A 25,404-nucleotide genomic window follows, 5' to 3' on the forward strand; every position below is an offset into this window, starting at 1 on the left:
GACTTAAGGTAGTGAACATACAATACAATATACAGGTGATATATTGGAGAATTGTATAGCAGAAACCTATATAATTTTATTAACCAGTGTTACCCCAATAAATTCAATTAAAATAATTCTAATTTTTCTATGTATTCTAGCTAACAAAATGAAATCACTGTTTTATTCAGTACCTCATGATATTGCAGGGTATTCACATGGAATTAATATTTTGGAGTTAGGTAAATCCAAGTTAAAACCCTAGCCCTATTAACTGCTAACTACATGATTTTACATGCATCATTAACTCCCTTTACCTCAACTTCCATAGTTTGCATAAATTTTCGACTAAAAACAGACCTGTCCTCAATAATGATCACATAGTCCCCTTTACCAGATTGTGCCTAATACACAGCCTTTAAGAGACAGCAAACTTTAGTAACACCTCTCTTCTTAAGAATTCTTTTATTTGTTGTCCAGGTGTGGTGGTACTCTAGGTGCAATACCAGAAGAAAACACAGCAGTTTAAAAAGTAATCCAACGTGGTTTATTTACAACCCCGATTATACTGGCATGGACAGAGAGTGGAATGCTCTGAGGGAACAGACCATGATAATAACTATGCTCAATTATGGCTTATCAATTTAAAGTATCCTCTGTTTTTTGTGTGACTCATAATTATGATTCAACATTTCTAAATTTGATAATCTTATTTTTATGTTAGATTCCATTATTTTACTGTGAGAGCTTGAGAATGATATGACATAAATTGAACTTGTGCATGTGATATGCTATGTATGTATTTGAGAAATTGGAACTATAAATTCACAAATTAAGTCAACATCCTTATTGTATCTATCACATGGACTTTCATTACACAAACTAAATACAAATCATTTCAAGAAATGCCAGTGCAGCAGGTAAATGATAAAGTAACTTGTTTGATATTAACTAAGTGCCTTGATGAATGATATGAAATTCTCTTCATGTAACATTAGAGGGAAAGAATATATAGTGTGCCTGCTTTCACCCAGGCTGTGTGTTAAGCATAAATTTTTTTGTTGTCTTATGTAACAGTTGCAACAAACTTACAGAAGAGGGGTCTGATCTTCATGATTTCCATGAGGAAATTGTAGCTTGGAGGTGTGAAATGCCATTCTCCAGGGCCCATAGCTCCTTTGTGATAGATCCAGGATTTAAAGCTGGGTCTATTCACACCACTGACAATATCATAATCTTCTATCTTGAGAACAATACATACTTACTTTAACTTGAAACTTGGGAAATCACACAGAAAAGCAGCTGTGAATTAGAAAAGAGAATTAAAAAATGTGCCTGAAAGTGATGTCCCCAGGAAACTAATTATATAATGGAAGATGAAAGTTAGGTTCTGGGACTGGTGATCTCTTTGGACCATTCCAGAGCTCAGGACTATTCTGTGGTCTTATGGAATTAATGTTGTCCAGGATGAAAGCATGCCTCCTGTCACCATGGGTTAATTTCAGACATAAGAATCATTTGCTAATGAACAAAAATCCCAATGTTTGATTTCACAAAACAATTGGTTTCTTTGTCACTTAGTTTTACTTTTCATATAAAACTGAAAATCCATTTCAGCACCTCTGTGTGTTCTTGGAGTTGTACATTACTTTGTGCTGCCAAAGTACTTATACAGTGTTAGAATAAATCATATAGTTTGGGGCAGGGTAGTTAATAGGAAGAATTTCTGGTTTACTTCTAAGCTTCTGACCTCTTCTCCTAAGAAGACCCAGAAACACCTGATGCCCAACTAAGCAGAGTGACCTTAAATTCAGGACCCTGATGACAACTTAAATCTTACCGTCTCTTTAATTAGTCACAAAATAAGCATTATTGTGAACCATGGTAATGGACAAACATTATATACTTATATATAAAAGTCAAATAGAAGTAGTTATATAATTTTAAAGAAATACGTAGTCATGAGTCATGGGTTAGGAGTATTTTGATAAAAGTGATAATAGAGCAAGATTTGTCTTGCTGAAGTGCATAAGATGGTTTCTAGAAAGATAAGTCTGGGGATTTATCAATTGAGACGCTTTTGCAATAGCAGTAGCGGGAGGTGGGTATGAAAAGTGGGAGGTGTTGGGAAGGGAAACATAGGGATGGCTAAGAGAAGAAAAATTAGAAGGAAATAATGTGCCTACAAGTTAAATATGATCACAAAGTAACTTTGAGGCTTGAATTGCTTAAAAGATAGGCAGAAGAATAGACACCAACTTGGGATTTTGACTTTGAGTTTACAAAATCTATGTACTCTGAGTGAGATTTGGACATTTAAAAATCTATCTCCAGTTCTGTGTTGAATGTTTTTATACTCCAAATCATTTTCTTCCAATGTGATATGATTATAGCCTTTAGTTAATAGTTTTCTCTCTCAGTTATGCTATCAGCATGTATAAGCATTAATTTCCCTGAACTGATGTAGTAAAAATGTTCAAAATAACATTTGGCATAACATTTTAGTCTGACCACTAAAATATGAACTATTATCTTTCCTTCTAATACTAGACACACTCATGCACACATATGCATCTTATATCTGTTTTCCATGCTACATCTCTTCACTTAAAATTGTAGAAATTTTTTCCATAAGTAACCAAGGTGTATAATTTTTTCTTCCCTCCTCCAAAGCAGGGGATGTGGCCTACCTATTCCAATAAGGAATTCAAAGATCAGTATATCCACAAACCAAATATACTTATCACCAGTCTGCTAAATAAAGGTGACTTACCTATAATGACTTGTTGTTTTCAAAGTGGGGTGTATTCAAAACCTACTTTGAGGTTAAACTGTATCTGGATATTGTGATGATTTGCATATAAGGAATAAGAGAATAAAAGTGTCAGAGTTGACTTAGAGTTTTTTTCCTGGATAACTGAATGAATCATTCTCCCAGATGTCATGGCTTTAGATGCTTGCTGGCCAGCCAAAATGGGATGTCACACAGGCATTAGATACATAAGTTTAGAACTCAGGGAAAAGTAGGGACTGGAGATAAGAAATTAAAAGCCTCAATAATGACACATTTTGTTTAAAGCCAAGAGGTAGATGAGCTCACTAAAAGAGTGTGTATACATGGGGAAGAGCAAAGGAAGAAGGACAAAACTTTGAGGTATGCCAGCTTAGGATCTCGGAAAGAAAAGAACCCAGAAATTGAGACAATGAAGGCTGAAGTCAGTGAACCATGAGAAAAGTGTCCAAAGGTGGAAGTGGTTCAAGGACCAAGGAGTGATCAATCATGACTGATGCTACTGAGCAGTCAGGTAAAATGGGAACTGAGAATTGTCCATTGGACACCTGACAAGATTGACCTCCCTAAATAAAATAAAAGCCTGCTTGGACTGGGTACAAGAAAGGAGCTGTGAAAGTGAGCCAGGGTGCACAGACATCTCTTGCAAAGAATTTTGCATCAGCCTTTAACTGGATCAGGAGTGAAGATAGATTCTTCTTTACTGATGAAGTTAGTTGGGTTGGTGGTGGGAGGTTAAGCAAAGTTGTTTAGCAACTAACTGAGAATAAGGTGTGTTGGGGATGTGAGAAGATACAGAAAAGGTGTGAAACAGTAATCCTGGAAAGTGAGAGAGTAAATTAACCAGCAAAATGCTGTGGCTGCCAGTGATGAGAACTTACTTGAGGGCTGTGGTTATAAATTTAAAGTAAGTCTTCAGTGCATTCATTCATTTTTATGTATATCATATTCAATCTTAAAGTATATGTATGGAAGTGACATAGGCTTGTTTAAAACTAACTCAGCATTTTGACAATAGGAGATGGGGGTTGGTCGTTGAAGTGGATTCATTTAAAGTATAATAATGCCGGTAAATGAAATTTTTTTTTGGATATATTTATTGATTATGCTATTACAGTTGTCCCTTTTCTGCCCCTTCACTCAACTCCATCTTGCCCACCCCCGCCCTCCCACATTTCCCCCCTATAGTTCATGTCCATGGGTCATACTTATAAGTTCTTTGGCTTCTACATTTCCTATACTATTCTTACCCTCCCCCTGTCTATTTTCCACCTATCATCTATGCTACTTATTCTCTGTACCTTTCCCCCCTCTCTCCCCCTCCCAATCCCCTATTGATAACCCTCCATGTGATCTCCATTTCTGTGGTTCTGTTTCTGTTCTAGTTGTTTGCTTAGTTTGCTTTTGTTTTGGTTTTAGGTGTGGTTGTTAATAACTGTGAGTTTGCTGTCATTTTTACTGTTCATATTTTTTTACCTTCTTTTTCTTATTTCAGTCACTCCCTCAGCTACCCACATCAAATTGGGCCCCTCTGGTGCTGGTTCCCGAGTGGGTGGGCTTGTGCACACTCTAGGCCCCTGTGGGTCTCTCCAACGACCTCTCCTGTGAGGCTGGGAGTTTCTCCTGCTGTTGCCCCAACCCCCACGGGTGTTTTCAATCAGAGGTTTGAGGCTTTATTTCCCCATGCTGGAGCCCTGGGTTACGTGGTCTGCTTCACTCCCCGCCTTTGTCGAGGTTTATCTGTGCGCGAGTGTGGAGCTGCCGGGTGCTACCCGCAGCTCTGCCTGCCCCATTCTGGGCCACTCTGAGTCCGGCCCTCTCGGTTTATCTGTGATCAAATGTGGGGCCGCAGGGTCTACTAGTGGTCAGACTGCCTGCCCAGTTCCTCCCACACTCTGCCAGTCTCCGTCCCGCCATGGACACGCGAGTCCTCTCCGCCCCGGTGCCCGTCTCCACCTCTCCTTCTGGTCAGAATGTATGTTTCTTTTTTATCTCCTTGGTGTTGGACTTCCTTGCCATTGGATTTTCTGTCAGTTCTGGTTGTGCGAGGAGGCGCAGTGTGTCTACCTACACTGCCATCTTGGTTCTCCTGTTGCTCGAAATCTAAATCAGTTAAGAAGTGAGAGCATAGGAAGATTGTAGGCAACAAAAATATGATGTGGTCAAAGGCCAAGGAATGAGGACAATGAAGATAATCTTGTAAGAGATCTTGAAATATACATGGTAGTAACTAGACTGAAATGTAGTTTTGGGAGTGATAGAGTAATTGGTAATGATGAGGTCTAAGGTATGAAATTTAAGGTAAATATAAGACATGAAAATTAGAAGTGATTTGGTTAATTAACTGATAAACAATTATTGTGTTTGGATACTGCATGCACACTGATAAAACCAACAGTGATGATACTAATCTTATTTTATAAATTAATTTCAGGTATAGATATCATTGGTAAATGGAGGGAGGCTATCAGAAGACTATAAATAGCAGAAGTAAGAAGGACCCATCAGTGGTATAGTTTTTAGTTGTGGGGTATGGGGGAAGAAAAGTACTCTGGAAATGGCAACAAGGAGTGTGAAGTGTCCCTATCTGAACTCCATTATGAATGGTGCATGATATATAAGAGGACTAAAAGGGAAAAATAATTTGCTAGGACTTCAAAGAAAAGTTCCCAGGGGTTAATTAATTTTCTGTTTCAGGAAGGGATGGGTATATTCATAGAGACAGAAGGTCAGATGGTTTGGGGAATCTAAAAGATATAGCAGTTGGGTCCCCTTATGGGATGCTCAGAACAGTGTATGTATGTTAGTCCTGATGAATACAGTTGACCTTGGACACTCGAACTCTCTGTCATTATTGTGGAAAACAGGGTCTAATGGGATTGGGGTTATTGGTCTTTTATTTGTGGTGGTACAAAGACAGGAAGGGGATGATATGTTCCATTTGTAACCCTATTAGGGCAATGATTTCTCAGTCATTTGTTAAAGGTGAGGCAGAGATTATTTTGGGGATTGGATGGGCAGTAATTTATTTTAACATAAGCACATGGTCACATGGAGTTTATTGATGTCCATTGGGCCTAGAGCATTTAGATTTTTTTTCCAGTGGCCCTACATTTGACCCCCATTTGATCTACATTTGACTCATCAGAGCAGTGTTGAAGACTGTGGAGGACCAGCCTAAATAAATGGTCAGGGTCAGGACGGAGATTCTGATCTCTAATTAGCTCAGAGCTATCACTCTCTTTTCAATGGATGTCCCTTCTTTTACAAAACTGACCTAGTATATACAAATCTCTCATTGCTAATCAGATCACTTGTGATAATAGAGGATTCAGTACAATTTTCCCAAGGCGGGGAGAGGGTCCCAGCTGGGTGATGCAAGCCTTCTGCGCAGGAGAGGGAGTTCTCCCAAGACCTGGTAACATCAAATCTTTGGCTTTGCAGGCGTTGAGCATACTGATGCAAGTTCAAATGATGCAGTGTCCCCACAATGAGCAAGACAAGGAAGCATGGGGAAGGGGGGAGTCTCATGTCCCAGAAGCCATAAAGGCAGATATGCCAAACCAATGGATATCAGGGTATAGGCCCAGAAAACTTTTATTTCTCCTTAGACCAGATCCTTGGCTTTATCTTAGGAACTTATTGTTCATGATGACTCCGTTCTAGAGTCTAAGGGAATGCTTCTCAATGCAGGCTACAAAGTAGAATTACCTGGAACATAAAAAAATAATTATTCAGCCTGATTGGTGTAGCTCAATGGATTGAATGTGGGCCTGTGAACGAAAGGGTCGCTAGTTCGATTCCCAGTCCGGACATATGCCTGGGTTGTGGGCCAGGTCCCCAGTAGGGGGCATGTGAGAGGCAACCACATATTGATGTTTCCCGCTCTTTCCTCCTCCCTTCCCCTCTCTCTAAAAATAAATTAATTAAATCTTTAAAAATTATTATTATTATTCAGATTTGATCTCAAAACAATGAAATCAGAATCTCTGGGGACTTGACATCAGTAATTTTCAATAGTTTCCCACATGATTGTTTTGTAATACCTCTACTTAAGAGCTATGTTCTCAGGCAATGCTCTGTTCAAGTTTTTTGGTTTAACAAAGAAGTTGGCTGTTGATGAAAGCCTCTAAGATTTAACTCTTTTCTAGAATTGTTTTTTATTCTCTTTTAATTATTTTATTGCTGTTTAATTACAGTTGTCTGCATTTTCCCACCGAATACAGCCAAACCCACCCTGCTCCCCTGCTTCCACCCTCCCCCTTGGTTTTCTCCATGTGTCCTATGTAGTACTTCCTGTAAACCCCTCTCCCCACTGTTCCCTCCCACTCTCCTCTGGCTACTGTTAGATTGTTCTTAACTTCAATGTCTCTGGTTATATTTTGTTTGTTTTTTTTTTCTTTTGTTGATTATGTTCCAGTTAAAGGTGAGATCATATGGTATTTGTCCCTCACCGCCTGGCTTATTTCACTAAGCATAATGCTCTCCAGTTCCATCCATGCTATTGCAAAGGGTATAAGCTCCTTCTTTCTCTCTGCTGCATAGAATTCCATTGTGTAAATGTACCATAATATTTTGATCCACTAGTTTGCTGATGGGCACTTAGGTTGCTTCCAGTACTTGGCTATTGTAAATAGTGCTGCTATGAACATTAGGGTGCATAGCTTCTTTTTGAATTGGTGTTTTTCAGGGTTCTTAGCTCTTAACCCCAGCAGCAGAATTGCTGGGTCAAAAGGCAGTTCCATTTTTAATTTTCTGAGGAAATTCCATACTGTTTTCCACAGTGGCCTCACCAATCTGCATCCCCACCAACAATGTACTAGGGCCTTTTCTCCTCATCCTCTCCAACATTTGTTTGTTGATTTGTTTATGTTGGCCACTCTGACGGGTGTGAGATGGTACATCATTGTGGTTTTAATTTGCATCTCTCTGATGGCTAGTGATGCTGAGCATCTTTTCATATGTCTCTGGGCCCTCTGTATGTCTTCCTTGGAGAAGTGTCTGTTCAAGTCCTTTGCCCATTTTTTAATTGGGTTGTTTGTCTTCCTGGAGTGCAGTCCTATGAGTTCTTTATATATTTTGGAGATCAGACCATTGTCTGAGGTGTCATTGGCAAATATGTTTCCCATACTCTTGGTTCCCTTTTTATTTTAATGCTGTTTTCTTTAGCCTTGCAGAAGCTTTTTATTTTGATGAGGTCCCATTTGTTTATTCTTTCCTTTATGTCCCTTGCTTTAGGGGACATGTCTGTGAGGATGTTGCTGTGTGGAATGTCTGAGATTTTCCTGCCACTGTTTTCCTCTAGGACCTTTATGGTGTTACGACTTATATTTAAGTCTTTTACCCACCCTGAATTTATTTTTGTGTATGGTGTAAGTTGGTGATCGAGTTTCATTTTTTTGCACTTAGCTGTCCAGATCTCCCAACACCATTTGTTGAAGAGGCTATTTTTGCTCCATTTTATGCTCCTGCCTCCTTTGTCAAATATTAATTGACTGTAAGGACTTGGGTTTATTTCTGAGCTCTCTGTTCTGTTCCATTGGTCTATGTGCATGTTTTTATGCCAGTACCATACTGTTTTGATTACAGTGGGCTTGTAATACAGTTTGATATCAGGTATTGTGATCCCTCCTGCTTTGTTCTTCTTTCTCAAATTTGCTGCAGCTATTCGGGGGTATTTATGGTCCCATAAAAATTTCTGAAATGTTTATTCTATATCTGTGAAATATGTCATGGTTACTTTAATAGGGGTTGCATTGAATCTATAAATCGCTTTGGGTAATATGGCCATTTTGATGATGTTAATTCTTCCAATCCATGAGCATGGTACACGCTTCCATTTGTTTGTGTCTTCCTTAATTTCTTTCTTCAATGTTGTGTAGATTTCTGAGTACAGGTCTTTTACCTCCTTGGTTAGGCTTATTCCTAGGTACTTTATTTTTCTTGTTGCTATATCAAATGGGATTTTTTTCCTGATTTCTGTTTCTGCTGTTTCATTGATGTTGTATGAGAATGCCTTTGGTTTCTGAGTATTGACTTTGTATCCAGCTGTTTTGCCAAATTCATTTATTAGGTCGAGTAGTTTTTTGGTGGAGTCTATAGGATTTTCCATGTACACTATCATGTCATCTGCAAGCAGTGACAGTTTCATTTCCTCCTTTCCAACTTGGATGCCTTTTATTGCTTTTTCTTGTCTGATTGCTGTGGCTGGGACTTCCAATACTATGTTGAATAGGAGTGGTGAGATAGGGCATTCTTGTCTTCTTCCTGATCTCAGTGGGAAAGCTCTAAGCTTTTGTCCATTGAGTATGATGTTGGCTGTAGGTCTCTCATATATGGCCTTTATATGTTGAAGAATGCTCCCTCTCTTCCCACTTTGTTGAGGGTTTCTATCATAAATTGGTGCTGTATCTTATCAAATGCTTTTTCCGCATGTATTGATATGGTCATGTGGTTTTTGTCTTTGCTTTTGTTTATGTGGTGTATTGTGTTTATTGATTTGCGAATATTGTACCATCCTTGCATCCCTGGGATGAATCCCATTTGATCATGGTGTATGATCTTGTTAATGTATTGCCAGATGCGGTTTGCCAATATTTTGTTGAGGATTTTAGCATCTATGTTCGTCAGTGATATTGGCCTGAAGGTTTCTTTCTTTGTTATTTCTTTATCTGGTTTTGGGATTAGGATGATGTTGGCCTCATAAAACAAGTTTGGGAGCCTTCCATCTTCTTGAATTTTTTGAAATAATCTGCGGATGATGGGGTTAGCTCTCTCTTAAATGCTCTGTAGAATTCTCCTGTGAAACCGTCTAGTCCAGGGCTTTTGTATGTCAGAAGCTTTTTGATTACTGTTTCAATTTCATCAGGTGTTCTTGGTCTGTTCAGGCTTTCTCCTTCTTCTCCATTGACTTTGGAAGGTTATATTTTTCTAGAGATTTGTCCATTTCATGTAGGCTTTCAAATATTTTGTCATACAGTTCTTCGTAGTAATTTCTTACAATCCTTTGTATTTCTGTGGTATCAGTTGTAACCTCTCCTCTTTCATTTCTGATTGTGTTTATTTGGATTCTCTCTCTTTTTTTTTCTTGATGAGCCTGCTTAAGGGCTTGTCAATTTTGTTTATCTTTTCAAAGAACCAGCTCCTGGATTCATTGATCCTTACAATTGTGCTTTTAGTCTGTATGTCATTTAATTCTGCTCTGATCTTGGTTATTTCCTTCCTTCTGCTTGCTGTGGGTTGTCTTTATTGTTGTTCCTTGAGTTCTTGTAGGTGTAGGGTTACACTTTTATTTGAAATGTTCCTATTCTCTTTAGGTGGGCCTGTATCACTATGAACTTCCCTCTCAGAACTGCCTTTGCTGTGTCCCATAGCTTTTGGATTGTTGTGAGTTCATTTTCATTTGTTTCCAGAAACTTTTTGATTTCTTCCCTAATGTCATTCTTCACCCCTTCATTGTTTAATACCATACTATTCAATCTCCATGTTTTTTAGTGTTTTGGGGATTTTTCCTTGAGATTTGTTTGTAGTTTCAGTCCCTAGTGGTCAGAGAAAATGCTTGATATGATTTCAATTTTCTTGAATATGTTGAGGCTTGCTTTTGTCCTGTCATGTGGTCTATCTTTGAAAAAGTTCCATGTACACTAGAAAGGAATGTGTATTTTGCTTCTTTGGGAAGAAAGACTCTCTATATACCAGTTAAGTCCATTTCATCTAGAGCATTGTTCAATGCCACAATATCTTTGTTGATATTTTGTTTGGAAGATCTGTCAGTTTTTGACAGTGAGGTGTTAAAATCTCCTACCATAATTGTGTTACTGTCAATATCTTTCTTGAAGTCCTCAAAGATTTTCTCTATGTATTTGGGTGTTCCTATGTTGGGAGCATATACATTTACAATGTTTATGTCTTCTTGGTGGATTCTTCTTTTGAGTTTATAAAGTGACCTTCTTGGTCTCTCTTTATGGCCCTTTTTTTGAAGTCTATTTTGTCTGATATGAGTATTGCTAGCCCTGCTTTTTTTCTCTGTGCATTTGCTTGGAAAATTTGTTTCCAGTCCTTCACTTTCAGTCTGTGTAGGTCTTTTGTCCTGAGATGGGTCTCTTGTAGGCAGCATATGTGTGGGTCATGTTTTCTTATCCATTCAGCTATTCTTAGTTTTTTGATTGGAGCACTTAATCCATTTACATTTAAAGTTATTATTGATGGGTACTTTTCATTAACATTTTTTTTTACCTGTGTTACTCTCTGTCTCTCTCTTTTCCTTCCTTTCCTTAAAGCAGTCCCTTTACTATCTCTTGCAGAGCTGGTTTGGTGGAGGTATATTCTTTTAGACTTCTTTTGTCTGGGAAACTCCTTATCTGACCTTCTATCTTGTTTGAGAGCCTTGCTGGGTAAAGTAGTCCTGGTTGCAAGCCTCTGGTTCTCATTACTTGCAATATTTTTCACCATTCTCTTCTGGCTTGGAGTGTTTCCTTTAAGAGTCAGCTGGTGACCCTATCAGGGTTCCCACATATGTTACTTTCCGTTTCTCCGTTGATGCCTTTAAGATCCTCCCTTTGTCTTGGAATTTTGCCATTTTAATTATGATGTGTCTTGCAGTGGGTCTCTTTGTGTTCCTCTTGATTGGGAATCTCTGTGATTCCTGGATTATTTTTACTTTTTCTCTCATCAAATTAGGGAAATTTTCTGTCATTACTTATTCAAACAAGTTTTCTATCCCTTGCTCTTCCTCTTCTCCTTCTGGTGTCCTTGGTATATGCATATTATTATGTTTCATGTTGTCCTTCATTTCCCTTAACCCCTCTTCATTCCTTCTGAGCCTCTTTTTTTTTCTTGCTCATTCTGGCTGTTTTTTTCTACCTCGTCCTCCTGTTCTCTGGTCTGGTCCTCTGCTTCATCAAGCCTGCTTTTGATTCCTTCTACTGTGCTCTTCAGTTCAGAAATTGTATTCTTCATTTCCTCTTGGCCCTTGTTGATAGTTTCTATTTCCTTTTTCATGTTGATATAGTTTGCAGTGAGTTCGTTGTAGTTTCCCTGTAGTTTTTGGTAATTCTGTGTGAGCTCCTTAAGCTTCCTTATAACCAATTCTTTGAACTCAATATCTGATAGTTGACTTGCCTCTTTTTCATTTAGCATTGTTTCTGAGGCTTCCTCCTTTCCTTTCATTTGGGGAATATTTTTTTGTCTTCCCTTTGTTTGTGAGACTCTTCCTGTTAGTCTCTGCTTCTTAAGGTGCTCTGTTCTGACCTCCTGGGTTTATGGTATATATTTCTGTGGTAGAATACCTGTGAAATTCAGTGGTACCATCTCCTTGGTCTCCCGATCTTAGTGATCTTGGGCTGTGGTTTATGTTGGCTCTGTGTATGTCTTTGGTATGTGATTCTTGTTTGGTCTTTCTTGGTGGGTCTTTCCCACCAGCTGATTATCTGAGGGTCAGTCTGTCCCTCACCTCTTGTTTTTTGTTGAGAAAGTTGTGTTGGACCTGGTTCTTCCATGTGTACAAGGTTTTGAGGCTTTTCTCTTGCTCTTTTTCAGTTGATTGTTCTTAGTAATTTCTCCACTGTTTACTTGTATTTCCAGATAGGCCCTGGGTTGAGTTACTGTGATTTCCACTCCCTCCTTCACCTCCTTCTGTTCTTAGCTGTTTGTGTTTCTTTTGTTAGTGGGTTTCCTCTTCCAGGAGGAATCCTGGTGTTCACAGCTTCTACCCACTCTTTTTTTATGGTAGGCCTTCTCCGGGCTATGGGTGTGCATGCAGAGCCTTCCTTGATTCACACTCTTCCTGGTGCCTGTGGTCTCAGTTCCCTCCGAGTTGAGGTGCAGACACTCCCCAGTGGGTGGGCACACTACCGGTTGCTGGGCACCCTCCCTGGGGTGGTGCCTGTAGTCTCAGCTCTCTCTGAAATGAGGTGCGCACACTCCCCAGTGGATCTGCACACTCCCCAGTCTCTGGGCACACTCCTGGTCGCTGGGCACCCTCCCCCGAGTGGTGCCTGTAGTCTCAGCTCCCTCCAAGATGAGGTGCGGGCACTCCCCGGTGGATGGGCTCACTCCCTAGCCGCTGGGCACACTCCCCAGGGTGGTGCCTGTAGTCTCAGCTCCCTCTGAAATGAGGTGCGCACACTCCCCAGTGGATCTGCACACTCCCCAGTCTCTGGGCACACTCCTGGTCGCTGGGCACCCTCCCCCGAGTGGTGCCTGTAGTCTCAGCTCCCTCCAAGATGAGGTGCAGGCACTCCCCGGTGGATGGGCTCACTCCCCAGCCGCTGGGCACACTCCCCAAGGTGGTGCCTGTAGTCTCAGCTCCCTCTGAAATGAGGTGCGCACACTCCCCAGTGGATCTGCGCACTCCCCAGTCTCTGGGCACACTCCTGGTCGCTGGGCACCCTCCCCCGAGTGGTGCCTGTAGTCTCAGCTCCCTCCAAGATGAGGTGCAGGCACTCCCCGGTGGATGGGCTCACTCCCCAGCCACTGGGCACACTCCCCAGGGTGGTGCCTGTAGTCTCAGCTCCCTCTGACATGAGGTGCGGACACTCCCTGGTGGATGAGAACACACCCTGGTCGCTGGGCACCCTCCCCCGAATGGTGCCTGTAGTGTCAACTCCCTCCGAGATGAGGTGCGGACACTCCCCGGTGGATGGGCACACTCCCCAGTAGCTGGGCACTCTCCTGGTCACTGGACACCCTCCCCCAGGTGGTGCCTGTAGTCTCAGCTCCCTCCGAGATGAGGTGCGCACAGTCCCCAGACAGGTGGTGGGGTGGAGAGGAGACTGCAGTTGTTCCTGCAGGGGAATTCCCCAAAGTGCCCCAGAGGGTCTTTTTGTTTTTGGGAAAAATCCTCCTGCTCACTCCTGTGGCTCCCTCCCTACAAGGAAGGGCCTGTCCTCTCACACAGCCTACCTCTCCAGCCAGGCCAGGGCTGGGTCTGGATCACACATGGCCCAACTTTCAACTCTCCTCAGCCAGCGCCCGTGGTCTCCCTGGGTTTTCCACTTCGTCCTTATTCTCCTCCCTGTGACTTCAGGCAACCAGGTCTCTCACAGTGTTGCCCAGGCCTTGTTTGGCAGGGGAGGGGGCCATTAACCTGGCTCTCTCCCAGGAGTCCTGCGGCAGGCCTGGCAAGGGCGGGCCTGGGGCTGCAGTCGCCTTGGTCCCCACGTTGATCCCAGGGACCTTTTTGTCCTGAAGCAATCCCCTTACCTTCTGTTTTCTCAGTGTCCTCTGTACTTTTTGGTCTCCTATCTTCATAAACGCTGGGCTGCTTTTGGCTGTTCACTTTGTTTCTCAGTAGAATGGGTAGGTGTTTCACCCAGGTGCAGGGGGAAGTTAACTCCACTCCCACCTATCTAGCCGCCATCTTCTAGAATTGTTATTTTTTTAATGACAGAGTTTCTGCAGACTGACCAGACACAGACAAACATTTGCATACATACACACAGACATGCAACTGTGTTCTTCCCTTGTATAAAACAATCTATAAATGCAAAGCAATTTGTATCAAAATGCCAATGGCATATCTCACAGAGCCAGAATATACTCAAGCAAGAGAAAAAAAGAAAAATAAACACATGGAATATATCAAACTAAAAAGTTTTTGCACACCAAAAGAAACCATCAACAAAATGAGAAGACAACCCATTGAATGAGAGAACATATTTGCCAGTGATACGTCTGATAAGGGGTTAATGTCCAAAATTCATAAAGAACTTATACAACTCAACACACAAAAAACCAATCCAATTAAAATATGGGCAAAATACCTGAATAGACGCTTCTCCAAAAAGGACATACAGATGGCCAATAGTTATATGAAAAAGATGCTCAATGTGAGTAATCATCAAAGAAATGCAAATTAAAACCACGATGAGATATCACCTCACACCTGCCAGATGGCTGTTGCCAATAAATCAATAATTGACGAGTTTTGGCACGGGTGTGGAGAAAAGGAAATCCTCATGCACTGTCAGTGGGAATGTAGATTGGTGCAGCCACTGTGAAAAATAGTATGGAATTTTTTCAAAACAAACAAACAAACAATGCAACTACCTTAATGACGAGCAATTCAAATTCTGGGAATATATCCAGAAAAATCTGAGACACTGATTTGAAACAATATATATGCACCCCTATGTTCATTGCAACATTACTTACAATAGCCAAGTGTCTATCAGTAGATGCGTGGACAAAAAAGCTGTGGTACTATAATGAATGGAGTACCACTCAGTCTTAAAAAAGGTCTTACCTTTTGTGACACCATGGATGCAAATTGAGGGTATTATGCTAAGGGAAATAAGCCAGTCAGAGAAAGAAAAATACCATATGATTTCACTTATATGTGTAATCTAATGAACAAAATAAACAAACAAACAAAATAGAAACAGATTCATAGATACAGAGAACAGAATGACAGCTGTCACGACATTGGGTCTGAGTGAAATAGGTAAAGGGGTTAAGCAAACATACAAACTCATAGAAACATTAGTATGGTGATTACCAGAGGAAAATGGGGGAAGGACAAATAAAAGAGAGTAAAGGGTAGATAAATGGTGACAGAAAGAGACTAGACTTTGAGAGATGAACACACAATATAATATATAGATGATGAATTACAGAATTGTACAATTGAAACCTAATTTTATTAACTAATGTGATCTGATAAAATGAAATAAAAATACTTAAAAAACTAAATGTTTGTGCCTTGGTGAGACCTAATCCATGGGTAGGACTGCAGCAAAAGAAGTTTGAGTTTCCTGGGGGCTAACTGGAAGAGACACACTTAAGGTATAATGACTGGGCCTCTGTGCAAGGGAGACCCCACACGCAGGCAGCTTGCTTACTGCTTCTGCTGCTCTGGTGGCTGTTTTGAATCTCTGCACTCACATTCTTCGTAACTGAGAAAACTCACAGATGGAATGACTATGACTGGTGCTTGTCAATTCAGAAATAAACTATGAATTGCCCAGCATCTCAATCTTTATACTGGTGTATTAGTTTAATTGAATTAGTTCTATGCTGCATGATATTATTAAATTTCTGTTGTAATGGAAAACTATTAACTCAGCTGTATACAGTGAGGGATGGTGTGTAGGATGATCTGCATTCTCTCTGGACAGAAGGATCTGCTGCCCACTCTTGCTACTGTCAGAGTGGGCAGCAGATCCTCCTGTAGAAAGTCATTAGAGATAACATTAACTGAAGGTACACCTGTATCTTAAGAATTCTTTTACAAATTTTCTTTATTTCAGTATCTCTGGTTGTTTTTCTTGCATGTTTGTTTTTTTAATTAGGTTCCAGTTGCAGGTGAGATCATATGGTATTTGTCTTTCTCCACCTGGCTTATTTCACTTAGCATAATGCTCTCCAGTTCCATCCATGCTGTTGCAAAGGGTATAAATTCCTTCTTTCTCTCTGCTGCATAGTATTCCATTGTGTAATGGTACCACAGTTTTTTAATCCACTCATTTGCTGATGGGCACTTAGGTTGCTTCCAGCACATGGCTATTGTAGATAATGCTGCTATGAACATTAGGGTGCATAGGTTATTTTGAATTGGTGTTTAAGGATTTCTAGGGTATAATCTGAGCAGTGGAATTGCTGTGTCAAAAGGCAGTTCCATTTTTAGTTTTCTGAGGAAATTCCATGCTGTTTTCCACAGTGGCTGCACCAGTCTACATTCCAACCAACAGTGCACTAGAGTTCCCATTTCTCCACAAACTCTCCAACACTTGTTTGTTGATTTGTTAATGATGGCCATTCTGACCAGTGTGAGGTGGTCTCTCATTGTGGTTTTAATTTGCCATCTCTCTGATGGCTAGTGATGTCGAGTGTCCTATTATATGTCTATGGGCACTCTATATGTCTTATTATATGTCTATGCCCTCCTTGGAGTGTCTGTTCAGTTCCTTTGCCCAGTTTTTATTTGGATTGTTTGTCTTCCTACTATTGAGTCATATGACTCCTACCTTTCACGACAGCATGGATGGAACTGGAGAGTATTATGCTAAATGAAATAAGCCAGACAGTAAAAGACAAATAACATATTATCTCACCTATAAGAGTAAGCTAATGAACAAAACAGACAAATGAGCAAAATAAAACCAGCAGCATGGAAACAAGGAACAGACTAATAACAACCAGAGAGAAGGAGAAGGAGGGGTATAAGAGAGGAAAGAGGGAAAAGGCCTAGTCAAGGAACAGGTAAGGATGACCCATATACATGGACAACAAGGTGGAGATTGCGTGTGGGAGGGGGTGGAGCAGAGGAGAGCAACAGTGAATGATTAAGACAACTGTAATAGAATAACAATAAAAAATAATTTAATAGCAGATTGGCCACATGATGTTGTGTCCAGAAAGTATCCAGCTACAGACTGTGAAAAATATAGACATTTACTGATGAAGATACAAGAAACATTGTACATAGGGCAATGATGCCTCAGTCCCTTTCAAAGTAGGCACCTTGGGGCCTCACACATTTCTCCCAGAGTCTCTTCCACTGTTCAAAAGACTTTGAAAAATCCTTTTTTGGAATTGCCATCAGCTGCCCAGTCATATTTTCTTGAATCTCATTGATGGTCTGAAATCTCTTCCCTTTCAAAGGTGATTTTAGTTTTGGAAAAAGCCAGAAGTCAAGGGTGCCAAATCTGTGCTGTAGGGGGCTGAGTCACCTGGGTGATTTGATGTTTCACCAAAAATCTCTGCATGAGATGTAATGCATGAGTGGCACATTGTCATGATGAAGCTGTTGATCACCAGTTGCCCATGGCTGAGGCTCTTTTTGTCATATACATCTCTCAGCTGATGAAGAACACCAAGGCAGTATTCCTTATTAATTGTTTGGCCTGGAGGGATGCACTTGTGATGGACAGCATCTTCCCAATCAGAAAACACAGTAAACATGGTCTTGATCTTGCTATGACTTTGCTGGGCCTTCTTCAGGTGTGGAGAACCAGGCGACTTCCATTGGGTTGACTGGGCCTTTGTCTCTGGATCATAGCTATAAACCAATGATTTATCTCTAGTTATGACCTTCCTGAGGAAATCTGGTTCATTGGTAGTGGTTTGAATCAAGTCACTGGCAACTGCAGCACAATGTTCCTTTTGCACTAGCAGCAGAAGCCACAGAACAAATTTTGCCATGACAGGTTTCTTGCTAAGATCCTGTGTCAAAAACTCAGACACAGTAGTTTTGGGAATCCCCAGACCAGCTTCTAATTCTTACACTGTCAGTCATATATCTTTGTTGATTACAGCCCTTACATGTTCAACATTCTCAGGTGTTCTGTTTGTGGCAGGTCTTCCAGAACATGGATCACATTCAACAGATTCTTGACCATCTTTGAAGCATTTGTGCCATACTTTTATTTGTGCTGCACTCATCCCCAAAAGCCTTCTGAATCATCTGAATAAATTCTATGGAGGAATGTGTAAGCTTAACAAAAAAATTGATGCAAATTTGTTGCTGTACTTGCTCATTTTGAATGTGATGGCCACATAATACACATGCTCACTCTATAGCATCTACCACCCCCACTTACTAGTACAGTGAAGTCATCATTGTTCACACATACTTATTCCAGTTCACTCTCCTTGGCTGCCAGGTGACACTGATGTTGCACAAACCATTCTCATTATGTTCACATTGGCTGGACTTTTTTCAGACAGACCTCATTTGCTCAGAGTAATGGGTAACAAGTGTTCTACTTATAAAATGAAGTATTTGGAGCAAAGGTGTATTATGATAGCCAAACTGTGACATGAATATTAGTCAGTTCTATGTATTTTGTTTGTTAATGGCTCTTCTGCATGCCACCGACTTTGAAGAAATTCTTTCCACTACTCATTGCTTTTTTCTATTCACATGGAATAGAAAATGGAAAGTGGAAATGAAATAAAACTTATTTCCCTCCTGGAGTAAGCCCTTATTTAATTTCTGTAGTAATACATATGGTACACTATTATTTTATAATGATACTATTATTATTCTCATTTTTTAGATGAATAAACTGAGGCTTCAAAGCATCTGAGACTTTAAGCTGTGAAATATCTTGCTCACATCATTTCTTATGTAAGGTAGCACATACGGACTCAGAACCCAAGTGGCTGGTTGTGGTCTTCTCTGTCTCCTTATACTGCATCCAGAACAGTTTTTCTCATCCTGGTAAAATCTATGCCCCTTATATCTCAAAAACATCCTCTCCCCACATCCCTCCATTCTGAAACACTCATGTCCCTTTACAAAGTACCACTATTTGAAAATCACATCCTTTTTTAAATCCATTGTCCTCCCCTTTTGTAAATTTTGTCAAACTCCCATTCCTGGATTCTGGTTGTATTATTAAAATAATAGGTCCCAGGCTTATTGAGCAAATGCAAAATTGTATTGCATGATTATGTCATTTTTAATCTCATACTATACATTCCCCTTTCCCTCATTGTAGAATCATTGACCTGAAGATCCTAGAAAGTAGATATGCTTAGTTATGTTTTCTTTTCTTTCCTATCTAGCAAAGCTAGACTACTGGAATCACAGACTGATCTGAGGTTCTTTTGAGTGGTGGGATGAGAATTGATAAATGCCAATTCTATACTTAAGATGCCCTCAGAGGAAAATGGCCAATGTCATTTTCAGGGTTGACACTGCATTATATTTCTTGTGAATGGTGCCACTGTGGCCATATAAATGGCAGCCCTTGTATACCTTTATTTTACACCTTTATTTTCCCTGCTGTCACCATTTTCCATTAATTCTTAGCCTTCGCTGATGAACTTCTCATAAGTATTGTATATATTTGATATTAGTACTTCCTTCAGTGAACTTTCACAACAATCCTTTCAAAAATTCTCTTCCTCTACATTTTTGATACTATTTTCTCTAAGAAATTAAATGAACAAATTTATGAGTTCAATAATTCTTTCTTGGTTTTACTTTGGAGCTAGTCACTCTTTTAACAGTTCTTTTTTAGAAATTGTCCTCTCTCTTTAGTTTTCAGTTTCACTTTAGTTTGAGATTGGAGATGCAGGTCCTGCCAAGTCCAAGCTTGCATTATGACAGTTGATTCTTTTAATGGCTCCACCTTTCCAGTGCTGGGTATTCTTTCTTTCTATTCCCATAAGTGAATACAATGTTCTGCCCTTGGGCTTCCTCTGGAAAAGGCTTTGGAGAGATCATACACTTTTGAGATTTTAGCTAATGCTTTTTGTGGATACACAGCTTGTCTTTATCTCCAGCCTCATGCTCTCTCAGGGCCTGGCCTTTCACACTTACTCCTCATTGATCATCTTCAGCTGAACAAGGAGAATGGCAAGCTCATTACCTCTTCTCACAAGTTTCTATATTCAACTCTCTATTTTAAGTCTGTCCAGCCTCTATGTCATGCAGGCATTTTATCTCAGATTAAGTCAGCTGTAAAATGTACACAGTGGTCTATGGTGGTAATCATTTTGCAATTTAAAAATATAACAAATGAATGTACATATAACAAGTTGTTGTACTTCTTAAACTTACACAGTGCTGCATGTTAATTATATATCAATAAATCTGGGGAAAAATAAGAAGTGAAAGAAGAAAAAATATGTAAAATGGTTTAGTTCAGTGCTTCTCAAACTTTAGTGAGATCCAGACCAGTTGTATGAAAGCATGAATTGCATGGGCCCCACTCTTATAGTTTCTGATTCAGCAGGTATGTGGTGGGGTCTAAGAATTTTCATTTCCAATAAGGTCCCAGGTTATGCTGATGCTGCTGGCCCAAGGAACTGATTTATTGCAAGAGGCTGTAGCCAGACTGAATTAGACTTTAGACCTCTCTCAATCACATATTTAATGCAGGAATCCTGGGTAATTTACCTGAAGTATACCTGCTTCAGACTTTTACTTGGTAAAGCAGAGATAATGAAGATGTTATACCCAAACCAGTTTTTGGCACCTTTTTAAAAATATTTTATTTAATTTTTTTTTGAAAGAGGGGAAGGTAGGGATAAATAGATGGAGAGAAACATCAATGTATGAGAGATACATTGATCAGTTTCCTCTCACATGGCCCCAAGTGGCTACCTGACCCACAACCCAGGCATGTGCCCTGACTGGGAATCCAACTGGTGACCTTTCAGATCACAGGACAGTGCTGAATCCACTGAGCCACACTTGCCATGGAACAGACGCTTAAAAACTGTTAGCTATAATTGTGCAACTTTTACTCCTTTTTCCTTCTCCTCGCTCTCTCTGACTGATCTCTTACCATGCCCTAAATATCTGGGCTTTGAATCACATCCATTGTCTTTTCATTAGTGCCATGTCTGGGATCAGGTGAATAATCACATTGTCATTCTGCTGACTAGTCATCACCACTTATCTGGCTGGGACTGTCTCTATTTCTCTATCTCTGCCTCTCTAAACTCTACCCTGTTGGCAGGTTCTACCTTATTCTCTTTAAAACCATCATCATACATGGGCTTCTTTCTGTCTCAGAAAGCAAACTTTGAATATATCAGTGGGACAGTTAGGACCTTCCTTGGCACTTTTCCATCCTTTACAGTACTCTATACCATGACAGTTATGATACAAAGTTTGTTTTTTAACACATTTTTACTTTCCTAAGTCTCTGTTTTCTTCTAGAATATTTTTTTTTCATTTGTATATATCTGCTCTCTCATTATCACAAAGCCAAATCCAATTTATTCTTCAAAGACTGGTTAACTTTTATTTCCCCATCCAAAGGTAGAGCAAAGTGGTTTCATTACTTATGACAATGCTGACTGATTGATGGTAGCTTCATAGAGAGATTACAAGGATTCTGAGACCAAGATATACCTGAATGCAATAAGAAATAATGTCATGATTAGCAAGCTATTTCTACCATGGGTCCAGGTTTAAGCTCATGGAAGCATCTGAATCATGTCTTACCTTCCCATCCATGTGGTATATTTCACACTGTAATGTTCAATATATTTTGTCAAATTCATAAATAAATAGTGATAGCCTGAATTATAAATTTTAGTTTCATTCTGATTATGATAGCCAATTTCCCTTCTTCATTCCAAATAAAAGCCAAAGCTTGCCTAAGAGAATGATATTGCTAAACAGGAAATCAGAACAGGAGTGAAAATTTGCCTTCCCCACGTTGACTTGAGAAAGTAATATCTGAATCAGGATAAGTAGGCTTGTTTGTACTCAGAGCTACAAGCCTGTGGGTGTGTGCTGGGATTTGGAGGCACAAGAGGCCAGAGGAAAGGCTGAGGGGGAATTCTCTCACACAACCAAGAGAAACATGGGTTCTTGAAGCAATCTATTCATAGCTCTTCAACATGTAGAACATGGTTTAATACGTGCAAGGTAGATAAGTGATGCTTAAACTCCAGGTTCACCACCTACTAGCTGTGTAATTTGGACAGCTAATTAACCTCTTTTGAGCTTCAACATTTTTTTTTCATGAGATTACAATGTTATTTCTGGGGACTGTTATAGAAATTAAAGAAAAAGCATGTATATAGAAGACTTTGTATAGTATTTGGCTTAATAAATGTTATCTGTTCTTACGAATATTGTATAGAAGAGCAATCAAGAAAATCCCTTTAAAGCTATTAAAATCCCTTTGCATCTTATTTCTTACCTCTATCCTTACTGTTACTTATAAGCATATGAGATGATAAAATGACCTCTTAACTACATGTCATATAACACCATGACCACTAACTAATTAACTGTAATTGATTGGAGTCATATAAGCAATACTGCTGATTTATTGTTGTTCCCCACCAACTAGCAAGAGCTGATGCTGTGAAGATAGAGCTTTGGTGCTGTATTATATTTACTGCATCACACTTAAAAGAGGAGTCCTGTGGATGTTATTTAGGACTTTGTACCTTTCTCAGGACGTTTATTCTCCTAGATTAACAGAGTTTATATTTAAGGTATTTTGGGTTATTTTATTCCTTTCTTGGCAATGTTATTGAATGCCTTGAAATATGTGTCATTTAAAAATGTATTTATTTAATAAATATTCTGGGTGTTGCCTGGGGCCAAGGTCTGTTCTAGATACTAGAGTCACAATAGTGTACAAAAGAGGTAAATCCACCATTTTTATGGAAATTATCTTCTAGAGATGGAAGTTAGGCAATCCATATGTGAGCTAGCAGGCAAACAAGCATGCTATAATTTCAGATGTTGCTTTTTCTATGAAGAAAATAAGGTGATAAATTGGAGGTGATCAGGGTGAGGTGTGAGTAACCATTTTTGGATTATGGCGCAATTTGTAGCCACATTTGACTCACACTTGAATGATAATAAAGAATAAGCCACACACAAATATGGGTTCCAGGTCCTCTACACACACAGAAAAGAAGTGAATGCAACTCAGATAAGGACAGAAAGAAGGGTCCAGCAGTGGGTGCCAGGTGCTTGGAAGAGTGTCAGAAGTAGGTGCTGGTGAGGCTGGCAGGGCACTCATGGAAGCATCATGCAGCAGGTGGGGTAAGGGGTTTGGAATTTATTTGAGGTAATGGGAAGCCAATGGAGCATTATAAAAATAGTAATAAGAAAAAAACATTTTATTTTGTAGTTGCATGTGAACATTAAATACTTGTAGATCAAGCCACATCATGAATTTGGTGGCTTAAAGCATGTTGATAAAAGGAATAATCACTTGTGATTTATCTGTTTTCTGGGATCAGTATTTTTGTTGTTGTTTTTCAAAAAAACAAAACATAGAACTTACCTTCTTCTACACTTTTATTCCTGAATTCCAAAACCTTTGAGTTGGCTTTTAATGTATTGCTTCACATGTTCCACCTGACAATCATTTCCACTGTGGCCTTGATCTGCTACATTCGTTCTTTCTTTCTCCCCCTCAAAGCTGTACAGTGTCCACTTTCTATCTCTGCCTTTTGTGAACCTCAGAAGAAATTAACATAGGGTTTTTGATAAATTCCCTCTGCTGCCTTTGGGTTACCTTGGTTTTCCTATAGAAGGTCTGCTGTGACCTTAAAACTGCCAGTCTGTCTAAGCTTATGAGTCAGTTTGCGTGCTTGGGAGAGCAGTGCAGTATCATCATCTGCATTTCTCATCGGGTTGAAGATGATGAATGACTTCACCTTCGCCTCTTGCCCCTTAATTTTTAAATTGGAGTTGGCTTTTAATGTCTCTTATAGACTCTGAAATTCCCTTTTATTTCAAATAGTTGTTTCCAGTTCTTGAGCAATGTTCCATCCTTCATCACATTGTTGTATCTATGTATTTTCTACTATTATATATTACTCTTCATTTTATAAATTGTCACACCATTATGTTGACCTTTTGATCTCTATCTACACATTGCACGTATTTATTATTCTGTGTTTTGTTGCTCACTCATAGTCTAGAACATTTTCTCCCAGCTGGAGAAATTCATGTAGAGTAGATGTTGGAGACAATTTAGTGATTCCAGAAAAGTAAAAGAATGATGTAAAAAGAAAAGTAAAAGAAAAAGAAAAATTTATTTACACTTTCAGCTTTGTTTCACAAAGTCTTCATTATATTATTTACCATTTTTAAGAGATAAATTATTTTTATGTTCCTCAAGTTTTGAAAGTATATGTCTTTAATTTAAAAATGAATGTGATTCAATTTTATTAATTATAAACCAGAATTTTAATGGTCCCTTTGAAATTGCATTCATTTGAAGAAAATGTACCAAACAATATGTTAATGAGCTTTTGGAATCTCTAGCATGCATGTAGCATATATAAAATAGATTTGAAACATTTTAATATGTTCATAATGCATAGGTTATTTTACAAAATACAGTTTTTCACATAAATTCACCTAGTGAACTTGAAAAATAATAGAGATGAAGAAAAACATGTAAACAAGAGGTAATCTACAAGTAGAAGGAACTCAATTCATAAAAATCCTAGGCAGAGAAATAAATGCCATACATTTTCTTTCCTGTAAAAGAACAGTAGTGATTTCCTCTCATTCTGTCACCCCCTCAAAGAATAAAACTTCTTAGTGATAAAAATGAGCCAGACATACCCTGAAAACACTCATTTTTCATTTATCACCAGTAGCATTAGCCCTTAAATACATGTGCTTGACATAAAAATAATTTAAATCTAAGGTTTTATTCAGAATTTTAAAGCCATAAGATTATTGCCACTTCTTTGCAAACTGAAATATCCATTTGTGATTTTGTGGCTTTTCACATCCTATGATGATAATGAGTTCAGAGAGGACTGAAAAGAAAGAAAGAATTAATTAATGAGAACTGTCATTGTAATTTTAGAATTAAAAATATGTATAATTTCTGAAAGGCTGTCAATGAATATAAAATAATTTTCAATAACCTTTGAGAATGAGAAAAACAGAACACTTAACAAATTATCTGCCATTAAGTGTTCAAAATGCTAGTTTAACAAAATAAAGTGGAAAGGTGTCTAGGAAAGTCTCTTTCTATGATGGTAGGAACTTCTTTGACACAAAGTTTAAAGCTGGCTGGAAAGTAGAATAAACAACAACAACAACAAAAAGCCACAAATTTTTTTTTCAAGTCTGAATTTTTATTTTAAGGGAAAAAGTAGCTGTCAGATTTAGAATTATTGTTAGTTTTTATTGATATCTTTCTACTTAAAATTTTAGCTTCAGTACTTTAAGTCCTTTA

General features: G+C 39.1%; 1 protein-coding gene across 5 annotated transcripts in view; it reads left to right on the plus strand.

Moving 5' to 3' along the window:
* The window catches only part of NRG3 (neuregulin 3), a 1,217,216-nt gene that overhangs the window by 430,105 nt on the left and 761,707 nt on the right, over positions 1-25,404 (plus strand). The gene's annotated exons all lie outside the window — the stretch shown is intronic.

The sequence above is a fragment of the Desmodus rotundus genome, chromosome 4 (genome assembly GCF_022682495.2).
Source record: "Desmodus rotundus isolate HL8 chromosome 4, HLdesRot8A.1, whole genome shotgun sequence".
Taxonomy (NCBI): domain Eukaryota; kingdom Metazoa; phylum Chordata; class Mammalia; order Chiroptera; family Phyllostomidae; genus Desmodus; species Desmodus rotundus.